The sequence below is a fragment of the Gobius niger genome (genome assembly GCF_951799975.1).
Source record: "Gobius niger genome assembly, chromosome: 12".
Taxonomy (NCBI): Eukaryota; Metazoa; Chordata; class Actinopteri; order Gobiiformes; family Gobiidae; genus Gobius; species Gobius niger.
The window spans coordinates 29684779-29697909 of record NC_136863.1 but is presented as its reverse complement, the minus strand read 5'-3'; positions in this window follow the sequence as shown (position 1 = coordinate 29697909).

Sequence of the window (13131 nt, the reverse complement as noted above, 5' to 3'; positions counted from 1 at the left end):
TTCATATCAAAGACAATGATGAATGGATGTATCATTGTGCAGGCACTATCTCTAAGGTTCCCAAAGTGGGGGTCTCGAGATGATTTAATCACCCCGTCGCAGAGAATGACGGAAATAAAATGGGTGTAGACGGAAAACTCGTGAAAAAGCTCTAAGGAAATACGTTTGCATGGCCTCAGGCTGATCAGAGCGGGAAGAAGTGACCTCCGATTATTTTAGCGATATGTGCACAGCTTTCTGTTGTGACCCTGCATTCATGGTTTGGCTGTGAGGAGCCGTAAAGAACTGAAGCCGAATAATATATTTACACAGCTGTACATCAACATCACGAATGAAAGCCAGTATCAGTTAAATTAGACCTGCATTCTGGCCATGAACACAAGATGGCGCCACCGGCCGCGAGTGCCTATATGAGTATTCTTGTGAAAATACATAAGGTAAAGTAATAATTTATTTAACACTACCCCTGATGCATTGTACCTACTAAATTCAGTACAATGTGATCGGCTAAGTAACAATCTGTAATAACTTGTACCTGTTTAGTAGGTACGCAGTGGAGTAATGTGTATTTGTACTGTGGAGGTACATAATATAAGACATGTGACCATATATTAGGGCTTAAAGTGCATATGGTTTTATTGCTTTTGAAAATATGACTTATTTAGATGGATAGAGTCCATTGTAAGTAATACATATCATTTTAGTTCAGTGAAGCAGAATATTGATGAAGAAATGTTGGTCAGGGAAGTGATTTTGATTTTTAAGCTACTGACAGGAAGTGACAGATACGTGTGAGTCATGATGTCATCGCTTTACGTCCTGTCCAATGGAGCTTTAGCCCTGTTCACTATGGTGGGATTTAGCTGATTTTACCCTGCTATAGAGCTGACTACAGGCTCTTTTTAAACTATATCTAATTACACAGAAATATTACTTTTACTCCAGATTTTCTTGAGCAAGGCTTTTACGACAAGCAGATTTTTTTTTTTCATACACAATGAAGGCTTATTTTAAAAGGACTGGATGCAAGCTGGTCATTTTTTATACTCACTACTGCCACCTCAGGTCATACATGTAACTGCAGGTTCTATATTAAGCTTGTGCATGACGGCACTTCGGACCGAACTTCCGAACACCTTTGTGAGTGACAGTGCAGGATTTTTATTTTACACAAGGACATGGCTGGAACATGTAGGGGGAGGAAAACACTTAATTTTAGCATTTTTAAACTGTTTAGTCACTTTAAATATTAAAATATCTTCATTTTGCCTGGAGAAATGGTGACATTTATTATTCGAATGAGGTGTAAAAAAAGTTTATTTCAGCAGGAGATTCAGATGAAGTTGCAGTTTGGACCTGAAAGTAGCTTATTATTGTGTGTCGCACTTAACAAACCTATAGAGGTAAAGTTCACTCATTTCCCGAGTGAAACTATAATCACAAATGGTTAAAAAAAAAAATATATATGTATATATATATAATTTTTGTGTGTGCAAAACCTTACATAAAGTTGTTGTGTGTCTCATGTGTCAGATGCACTTTAAGGTTAGGGTTCGGGTCTTTTGTCATATTACATTATCTACCTCCAAACTATTATTCCATCTTGTATCTAACCCGTCGGTACAAGTTATTACACAATGTTACAAAGCACATTACATTGTAATATCAAAGGTAGTGTAATATAATGGGTCACTGGTCATGCTGTACTGCATGGTAAATGCTAAATGGTATAACTTATATAGCGCTTTTCCACCTACATTAGGCACTCAAAGCGCTTTACAGCAAGGATCCACTCACCCATTCATACTCTCATTCATACACCAATGTACGCAGACACTGGGGGCAATGTGGGTGAAGTGTCTTGCCCAAGGACACAACGACAATGTGCACTTTCAGGAGGTGGGATTCGAACCCCCGACCTTCCGATCATGAGAGAACCCGCTCTACCATCTGTGCCACTGTTGCCCCATGTTTGGGGATGCTTAAGCAGGCCCATATGAAATGATTTTATTACTGTTGTTTAAATACATAAATGACACTAGTGGCAGGATTTAAAGAGAATACATCCATGGAGAAAAACAGAATAATGCTAATCTTGGAGAGACGTGGAATGGAAATAGTCACCTGCCCCATTACTGCATAGCCAAAGGGAAGGGACGCAGTAATAGCAGCTGAGCCTCCATTCGGTGCAACGCTCACACGGGAGCAGACTGTTAAAATAATGGGCACTGTCTTTGTTTATGTGGCTGCACGCTCCCAGATTTAGAAGTTTCTTCACAGTATTTTCAGACGTTTTTCAGAGTTTGACAGGAAACGCCATGCCAGTACGCTTCAATACATTTTCAGTGTAGCAGATTTGGCACAAAAAAGAGACTCTTTTTTGTTTGTGCCAAATCGGAATAAGCGCAGCCTGGACTGGATTCTCTTGCAGAGATGGTCTGTGCTGGAGGTCCGGTCCATACATGCACATGTACATAGTGTGAACAAGACGATCCCCACATCTCCCACACAGCAGCTCAGGGTCCTTGAGATGTTCTTTCCTATGCAGACGCACTGCACACAGTCTGTTGGTTAAAAGCTCTTCCTTACATGTTCACCCTTTTGACTTGGAAGTTGTTAAAAAATCCAGTGTCTGCGTACATTGGTGTATGAATGAGAGACATTTTCAATTCCCTCCACACTTGGTGGTGGATTGGCATCTTCACCTTATCCCGCCCCGCCCACATTTGCATTCTTTTGCCACCGATTTGCACTTCCTTTGTCTTGACACTTCTGGTAGAGCGTAAACTCACATCCCGGTTCTAATCAAGCCTAACCTGCATTAAACACAGTGGTATTTATGAATGATCCTCTTGTTGTGTAAATATTTTGTATCTTAAGTAATAGATAACCATCAAGCCAATCCAATCAATCAGTCGTTTTGTGTAGCCCAATATCACAACAAGAGTATCCTCACAGGACTGCACAGACATTAAGACAGTGAAACAAAACAACAAACAAGACAATGTAAAGTTCAAATGAAGTATCCAGGCAAACTTAATGTCCAAATAGGCATCGGCAGCAGGCAAGTGTCCCCTGTACTTGCCTCCGACACGGCAATGATAAACTCAAAAACCCACTGGGAGAAAGATCTACAATCAGCTAAAAATGAACTATACCGTGCCCTTAGTCCATAAAGTTCCATAAGACCTACTTTATATAAAGGACTGAGGTCTGATGTCTGTGTTGAATCTTTAGCAGGGGAACCAGCTTTTCATCAAACTGAAAGTCCACATGCTTAAAATGCATGGGCTTAATTTGCTTAATTTGCATTTTTTTTATGTGATCAAGCAGAGTCTATACTTCAACTGACCAAAAGAGGGCGCTACATGACGGTGTTAGCACTCCATCCTTATGCGCATACCATGAGAAAAAACTGAGATGGACGTTTTTACATATATAAACAGACATTTACAATCCAACCATGGTTTGTTTAAGCTTTTATCATAAATGTGTATTCTGTGGTGTGCTTAAACCTCTATGTCCCAGGATATAAAGTCAGCCTGTCCAAATCAAACATAACTTGTTGTCGCAGCTACTTTCTGCTTCATCCTCCGCATCTTCAGAAACATCTCTCCCTTTTCAGCTCGGTGGAAAACGTGCTCTGATATTGCGCAGCAACACAGCCAAGGCCAAACTGTGAAGAAACTGCACCGTCTATTGTATCACTCGGAGGCTGCAGTATTCAGCGTTTAATTAACCAGGCTTCCACAGTGCACTCCTGCTCCCTGCATTCTGCTCGCTCTTTCTTCCCCAGCTCTCCTTCATCCCCTTTCCCACCACTCCTCCCCAAACCCTCTCCCTCTCCTGGTCCACAGCCGGCTCCTGCCTGTCAGCCATCGCAACGCAGCCATTTCAACAGTCACTTTTGGGGGGGTTTATCAGTTTTTCCAACACACTCGGATGAGAACAACACACTCAAACCGATTCCATTTCAATGGTTTGTTGTTTTCAACTCGAACCATTCAATCAAAAAACAGTTGTATCGGTGGCGTAGACTTGAAAGCTAATGGTTCAAAAGCTCATTTGTTTAGGTGAAGATAAGTTAATATTTCAAAATGTTTTCTACGTAATGACTCAAATTTGAGCTTAATAGGAAAATGTGTGGACTGTCCTTGAAGATAAGAGTTCATTTAGCAGAAGAGAAATCCACTTACTGCGGCTTTTGGAGGCAGACCGTCTGAAAAACAAACGATCTCGTATGTGAAAATGTTGTACTATTTTTGTTATAATTTAATTGAAAACAATTAAAAAATGACAAAACACAATGTTCCTGCTCATCCCTGCTCGTCCTGATGTTTCTGCTCATCCTGATGTTCCTGCTCGTCCTGATGTTTCTGCTCATCCTGATGTTCCTGCTCGTCCTGATGTTTCTGCTCATCCTGATGTTCCTGCTCGTCCTGATGTTTCTGCTCATCCTGATGTTCCTGCTCGTCCTGATGTTCCTGCTCGTCCTGATATTTCTGCTCATCCTGATGTTCCTGCTCGTCCTGATGTTTCTGCTCATCCTGATGTTCCTGCTCGTCCTGATGTTTCTGCTCATCTTGATGTTCCTGCTCATCCTGATGTTTCTGCTCATCCTGATGTTTCTGCTCATCCTGATGTTTCTGCTCTTGCTGATGTTCCTGTGTACAATCGAAACAGACGGCTTGTCGAGTTGCACTACTTCTCGTTGCTGCGCATGTGCAGAACTATCGAGTCATTTTACATTCAGCCATCGAGTTCCGCTTTTTCAGCAAATAACATGATTTCATAAATTTTACTGTGGAATTAGGCAGTCTATTCTACATGTAGGCTAATTAGTAAATGACGTAGCTGCTAAAACAATTTGCCTTTAAATATCTGTCTGTTGAAAATATAGGCTTTAAAAACAAAAAAAGTACAAGTTTTGTCAATAATCAGAAAGCATGACCGTTTAAATGTAATAAAAGTTGCTGAGGAAAGAGTCGACTGCTCTTTAGTTACGTAATATTATGCAAAACAAAGTTTACCAGCTGTTAATAACTCGTTTTTAATGAGAGACAAAGACATGTGCACATGCGCGTTGATACTGTCAGTGTAGCATGACAAAGAAGTGCAAAGAAGTGCATCCTGCTCATCTTGATGTTCCTGCTCTTGCTGATGTTCCTGCTCATCTTGATGTTCCTGCTCATCCTGATGTTTCTGCTCATCTTGATGTTCCTGCTCATCCTGATGTTCCTGCTCATCCTGATGTTTCTTGCTCTTCCTGATGTTTCTGCTCTTCCTGATGTTCCTGCTCTTCCTGATTTTTCTGCTCATCCTGATGTTTCTGCTCATCCTGATATTCCTGCTCTTCCTGATGTTTCTGCTCATCCTGATGTTTCTGCTCTTCCTGATGTTTCTGCTCATCCTGATATTCCTGCTCTTCCTGATGTTTCTGCTCATCCTGATGTTCATGCTCATCCTGATGTTCCTGCGCATCCTGATGTTCCTGCTCTTGCTGATGTTTCTGCTCATCCTGATGTTTCTGCTCATCTTGATGTTCCTGCTCATCCTGATGTTCCTGCTCATCCTGATGTTTCTGCTCATCCTGATGTTTCTTGCTCTTCCTGATGTTTCTGCTCTTCCTGATGTTCCTGCTCTTCCTGATTTTTCTGCTCATCCTGATGTTTCTGCTCATCCTGATATTCCTGCTCTTCCTGATGTTTCTGCTCATCCTGATGTTTCTGCTCTTCCTGATGTTTCTGCTCATCCTGATATTCCTGCTCTTCCTGATGTTTCTGCTCATCCTGATGTTCATGCTCATCCTGATGTTCCTGCGCATCCTGATGTTCCTGCTCTTGCTGATGTTTCTGCTCATCCTGATGTTTCTGCTCATCTTGATGTTCCTGCTCATCTTGATGTTCCTGCTCATCCTGATGTTTCTTGCTCTTCCTGATGTTTCTGCTCATCCTGATGTTCCTGCTCATCCTGATGTTTCTGCTCATCCTGATGTTCCTGCGCATCCGGATGTTTCTGCTCTTCCTGATTTTTCTGCTCTTCCTGATGTTTCTGCTCTTCCTGATATTCCTGCTCTTCCTGATGTTTCTGCTCATCCTGATGTTCATGCTCATCCTGATGTTCCTGCGCATCCTGATGTTCCTGCTCTTGCTGATGTTTCTGCTCATCCTGATGTTTCTGCTCATCTTGATGTTCCTGCTCATCCTGATGTTCCTGCTCATCCTGATGTTTCTTGCTCTTCCTGATGTTTCTGCTCTTCCTGATGTTCCTGCTCTTCCTGATTTTTCTGCTCATCCTGATGTTTCTGCTCATCCTGATATTCCTGCTCTTCCTGATGTTTCTGCTCATCCTGATGTTTCTGCTCTTCCTGATGTTTCTGCTCATCCTGATATTCCTGCTCTTCCTGATGTTTCTGCTCATCCTGATGTTCATGCTCATCCTGATGTTCCTGCGCATCCTGATGTTCCTGCTCTTGCTGATGTTTCTGCTCATCCTGATGTTTCTGCTCATCTTGATGTTCCTGCTCATCTTGATGTTCCTGCTCATCCTGATGTTTCTTGCTCTTCCTGATGTTTCTGCTCATCCTGATGTTCCTGCTCATCCTGATGTTTCTGCTCTTCCTGATATTTCTGCTCTTCCTGATGTTTCTGCTCATCCTGATGTTCCTGCTCATCCTGATGTTTCTGCTCATCCTGATGTTCCTGCTCTTCCTGATGTTCCTGCTCATCCTGATGTTCCTGCTCATCCTGATGTTCCTGCTCATCCTGATGTTTCTGCTCATCCTGATGTTCCTGCTCATCCTGATGTTCCTGCTCATCCTGATGTTCCTGCTCATCCTGATGTTTCTGCTCATCCTGATGTTCCTGCTCATCCTGATGTTCCTGCGCATCCGGATGTTCCTGCTCATCCTGATGTTTCTGCTCATCCTGATGTTCCTGCTTATCCTGATTGTCCTGCTCATCCTGATGTTTCTGCTCATCCTGATGTTTCTGCTCATCCTTATGTTTCTGCTCGTCCTGATGTTTCTGCTCATCCTGATGTTTCTGCTCATCCTGATGTTCCTGCTCATCCTGATGTTCCTGCTCATCCTGATGTTCCTGCTCATCCTGATGTTTCTGCTCATCCTGATGTTCCTGCTCATCCTGATGTTCCTGCGCATCCGGATGTTCCTGCTCATCCTGATGTTTCTGCTCATCCTGATGTTCCTGCTTATCCTGATTGTCCTGCTCATCCTGATGTTTCTGCTCATCCTGATGTTTCTGCTCATCCTTATGTTTCTGCTCGTCCTGCACTATAGTTACTATTTGTCTAAACTGTTCACTGTCCGATTCCGATCGAGTCTGTAATCACGTGATCCCGATTTACGATCATGTGATCGGATCGGGACATCCCTACTTACACTCACACTGTGTTGAGGGGCTGCTGGCAAAGACTGGCTGGAAGCTTTGAAGATTTTGATATCTTGGAGCCTACCAAAGCTACAATGAACTATTTTGTTTTCCTTTTTTGTTTAAAACCACTTCATATGCACTTCATGTTGTAGTTATATCTGCTTTACTTCCTTGGTATGATAATTATCTAAGTTAGTATTTCTGTGTTTCTTTCTTTCCGACTGTCTTGTTTAGTTATAAGTACCTCCACCTTGTTGTACCTTGAGAATTCTTGTTTGAGTGTATATTTTGGTGACTGACCGCTGAATAGAAGTGTCCTTTCTTGTTGGTTTTCGCAGTGCTGGGTTATCCGGGGTATGTTGGACAGACAGACTGTGAGATCCCATTCTGCAGGACTAGCCCTGACCTAAATGAGTGCACAGTCGAGGTTAAGTGCTCTATTTGCACAGCGTTAAACCTTGTGGAAAAGTAGCCTGCTGCCTTTGTCTAAAGCCTCGTCGTTCACTGCCAGCCAGCACCATTTCAGCCGGTACCAGTCCCCCCGTCTACCTCCGTGCCATGCCTGCCTTCTGTGCAGAGCGTCCGAATAAAGAAAAAAAAAAGGAATCCTAACACATTCCAACAGAGGCCTGGCCGGTCGTCCATAGCAACAGGCCAAGCGGGGAATGGGTAATCCGCATGCTAACAAAAGACGGAGATGTTTGGAAGAGTACAAGCTATACGTGATCCGGCATACTTCTGTGAATTTGTCATTCAACACAGGAAGGTACATTTATACAAGAGGTAATATTGGTCTAATGGTATTCATGCTTTTGTTTTACACAATTACAAAAACATTTTTTAAGGTAAGTTTTAAGTAACTCTTGCCCCTAGAGGCCATAAGCGCAACTGCAGGTGTCGTAGCAAATACTACGTTAGCAGAAAAGGCGAAGGGAGAGAGAGATATTGTACATCCAATTATAAAATGGAAATAATTTTTTTCACTCAAACTTGGCTGCTTGTTTAAAGTGACACTAGCCCGCAGTTAGCTTTTCCCGCTAGCCTGTTAGCTTCTTAGTGATTCTATTAGTGTGTATTGGTTGCTCCAGCCCGGTGTCAGTCAAGTTGCAAACATGGTTTTCTGGCCAGATACACCAGGGGGAGATGAAAGACCCCCCAATCATCCCATTAACACTTGTATTTCCCCCATATAACTGACCTTGCATCACATGAATGATCGCATTTTGAGGGACTATTTTCTAGCAGATCACTCCGCCGCTGCATAGCTTATACAACCACAAAGCAGATGCTGCTCAAATATAAGTTCTTTTAAATGCAACATGGTTAAAATTATTCTATGGACACAGACATTTATATGGTTAGTCTGGTGTTATAAGTGATTTTCCTCAGGTGCTCTGTGGAGCGGGTCAGACTGTTTTTAATGCAGGCTAGCTGATACCATAGAAAGGCGCTAGCCTTGCACTAGCCTAGCACCACGTAACTCTTCAAACATAAGAACTGCATGAATTACAAAAAAAATATCTCCAGGTACCAGCAACACTCTGGATAACTAGGAAATGAGGCCCATGTCAAAAATCCTGTAATATCCCTTTAAGTCCATTGTCAAATCATATTGTTTTACCACCAGTGTTGGGGGTTATGTATTACAAAAGTAATGAGTTACAGACTTTTTTAAGTAACTTTTACAGAAAAAGTAATATATATATATAACATATTACTAACACAAAACACGGGAATAGTCATTACAATTTATGTAAATGCCAAACTCCCCCCAAATATAATGTAGCACCAAATCAAGTTGGATACTGGTGTATAAGACCTGTAGTTGTGTTTGGCTGATGTCGTCAAAACAAAACATGAGAGAATGGGGATCGAAAAGGAAATCTTTGGCTGCACTTTTGCTTGGTGGCATTATTACAGTCAGCATTACAGTATTTCAGTCTATATTATAAGTTGTGTAGCATTTTTTTTTTACAGTAATATGTAATACAAACATATTACATTTTCAAAACTGTGACAACTAATATTGAATATATTACAATTTAAAAAGTAAAACATTAACACCAACATATTAAAGGGGCTAGATGCAAGATGGGCATTTTTATACTCACTACTGCCATCTCAGGTCTTACACGTAACTGCAGGTTCTATATTAAGCTCGTGCATGACGGCACTTCAGACCCATAACAACTTTTACACAACTTTTAGAGGCAGTTGTGGTGAACAGGTCTGAGCTCATTCTACACATTAGGACATGGCTGGAACATGTAGGGGAGGAAAATAGTTAGAGTTCAAATGGTTTAAACATTTTTAAACTCTGTATAGTCCCTTTTATTAAAGCATGCTCCTTTAAAAGCATCAGATTGAAAGAACTCACACATGGAGTCGTCTCAGTGAGAAATCATTTTATTAAAACTCTAAATTAGCGTCTGCTTCAGTAAACGACCACAGTTGAAAACATTGCAGGGGACTTGCGCGACTTGAATCTATTGAGACATTTGGTTGAGTAAGTTGTGTTGCACATCACCTGTCGGAGCCGCATTTCGTAGTAACACCGCGTTACGCAATAGAAGCTGAAATACATTAATAAAAAAAAGAAAGTCACTTGACAGCATTTCGTATGAATCTTTCGCGATAACGGCGGCGCTATTGCGAAATGTGGCCGGACGGTCCTCTATCCGTGTGTGCCGGAGCTGTATGCGCGGGGGTAGAATGCGGTTGTATGACATGGACGTGGTGCCGGTCGGCCCCTCCTGCCACAGCTGACGGTCTGCACGCTGCAGATCCGGTCAAGATCTGTGAGGACGGGGCTTCAGAGCGAGGGACGGAGGAGAAAGGGGAGTTTACGCGGGGGGCATTAAAGGCCAGGTCACAATCAGGTGTTTCCGAACTTGAGCTAAATGTGCGATTTGTCAGGAAGAGGCCGAATCGAAAACACAAAAACAATCATGTCAAATTAAAACACACAAGTAAAAAGTGTTTTTGACTCGAAGTTTTGCAGAAATATAAAGGCTGATGTTATTACGCTTTTGACCCTTTAATGACGCAGGGCTGGGTTGTTAGCATGGTGCCTCAGCTTTCCGTCACAGTGGCTTCTATAACGCTCCAGGATCTGTTGTTCTTAGGGTTTCTGGTAGTTTTTTTCTCCATGGGCAGCACGGTTGCACAGTTAGCGGGTTAGGTTAGCGCTTGTGCCTCACAGCTAGAAGGTCTCAGGTTTGATTCCCACCTGGACGGGGCCTTTCTGTGTGGAGTTTGCATGTTCTCCCCCTGTCTGCGTAAACCTCCTCCAGGCACTCTTTCCCCTACCACTAAAAACATGCACAATAGGCCAGAATTGATGTGGTTGTTGAAATTACTTTTTTTTTCCTACTGTAGTAGTCTTGTGCTTTTTATATGTTGATGAGCAGGACTGTCCATCGAGAGAACCCGGAGTTTTCCCGGTGGGCCTACATACTTTTGGGCCAGTTGGGCCAGTCAGATCGAGAGATAAGCCCTGTAATACCTTCCACCAGCCCACAATTAGCGCCAAAAGCTATAGGAATTTCTATCATTACATAGATGCAATTACACAGTTCCTCCACTAGAGGGATCTGATGCCTTTTTTAACCTTCTGGTGGCGCTTTCTTGACTTTTGGTTCCCAGATAAGCTCGTATAATGAGCAATGGACCTCTGGGACATAACACTCATGCCCCACACATTGCGAATGTAAGAGGAACCAGTTTATTGTAACTCCCTCCAGGACCCACAGAACCGCAGACCTCTATTTTTTATACATTTTAGACAAATGTTCGCAAAGAAGTGCATGTTGGGAGACTCACCCTCTACCTCGGTAGAAAATACAAATGTATTCAAGGCTTGTAAAGTACAATACAAGTTTAAGCTATTATTATTATTATTACACATTCCATCCAGAAAACCTTACCAGTAACCCTAAAAAGAATTGGTCCCGGAGCATCACCGTGGCAGAAAGTAAAGCTAACCATTAATACAGCCGCTGGGTCACTAATACCAGACCACTACAAGGTCAAATACGCACTAAAATGTACTTTTTTTTTTCTCATAAAAAGTTCCATAATGCACCTTTAACTTCCCATAGTTAGTGACCCGCCCTCTAGAGCCACCCGCAGTTTCAAAAACAATCAAAATCTGCCGACTGCACCTTCACTCGGACGTCAGGACATAGTTTATCTGTATCTGTGTCCAGCTCTCGCACACGCTTAAGGCACATAGCCATATTCACAACCACACGCCTCGTCCGTGAGTTTCCCAAAGCCCCCACCGCAGCCCCCCGTGGGCCCCCCGCCGCCGCAGAGCTCTGGTTGGAATGCAAGAAAATAATCATCAAACAGGTTCCTTTAAATATACTGTGTGTTGTATTTTTATGTTAGATCTAAGCATGTTTTTTATTTATTTTTATATCTAATTCAATGAAGATGGAATTGATTCATCGGTTTAAAGATAAGTCCAATAATAATTTCCTTTTGCGGAGAATAATGTCTTTAGAAATTCAGTCTATTGAATTATTTTTATGCACAGCACAAGCAAAAATAACTTGTGTAATCGTTTTCTGCGGCAGAATGGTGCTGCTTTGCTGCTTTACTTGAAATAATTAATGAATTAGTACTTGAACTCCTTGGCATTAATGTGCAACTGTTTTAGAGAGCGTTATCAAAACTCCATATGCAGTAACCGCAGTGAAGACATGCCATGATTGTAAATGTATTGTTTCTAAAAGTCTAACTGACTAACTAAACTATTTAGACTTTTTTTTGCACAGGCGTAAAAAAGTTATGCTATACTTTTGAAACAACAAGATGGAGCAGATTAGGCCCTTCAGTCACTTTGTGAAACAAGCTCAAAATTTGACATAAATGTGGACACTCTGTGCTTCAGAAAAGGGCTTCCTTTTCAAAGAGGAAACTACTGTGAACGGGCCAGATGTCTGCCCTGATAATGATACCTTAGTTTATTTTTTGACTACTCACTTTAGTCTGTTTAAAACTAGAGCTGCACGATATTGAAGTAACGTGCGACAAAAGAAACGACAATGCAATATTGCAATAACAATATTATTGCGATATTTTACCTAACCTTTTCAACACGATATGTTGCATTCAAATTACAAATTATAAAAACACAAATCGCAAGTTTTCCAGTGAGAGAGTGAAGTCATTAAAAACCCCAGGATCAAAACACCTGCAACATTGAACTAAATTATACAAAGTTTCAAGTTCTGTTCATTGTTTGTTTTTGGCTGAGTTTTCTGATGAAGACTTTAGTGATGTCGCCATATATTGTGGCTTCTTGCGATACGGAATTGCATCACCTAATATCGTGAAATGATTTTGTTTTTGCGATATATTGTTCAGCCTTATTTACAACCTCATAACCCTTTGTTCGAACTTGTCCTGGATCCTAAAACCTTTGTGACAGGATACTACATTTGAGATGGCACTAATCGGTCTCGTGTTTCTACCTTTGAAACAATGAAACAATCCAAATGCAAACAAGTGTCTTGTATCACAAAGTGAACAGGTTTGATTTTCCTAATCCTCCCGCTAACATGACACAAATGGTTCCTAACTATAGTCTAACAGTGTCTACAGAGAATGATGATAATAATATACTGCTACTAGCATAAAGTCTGTACTGTACAAAGCCCTTTTTTCCCTTTTGGAATCAAAACAACAATATAAAGCTTGTTTATAGAAAAGTGAAGTATAAGTGACTGGTCAC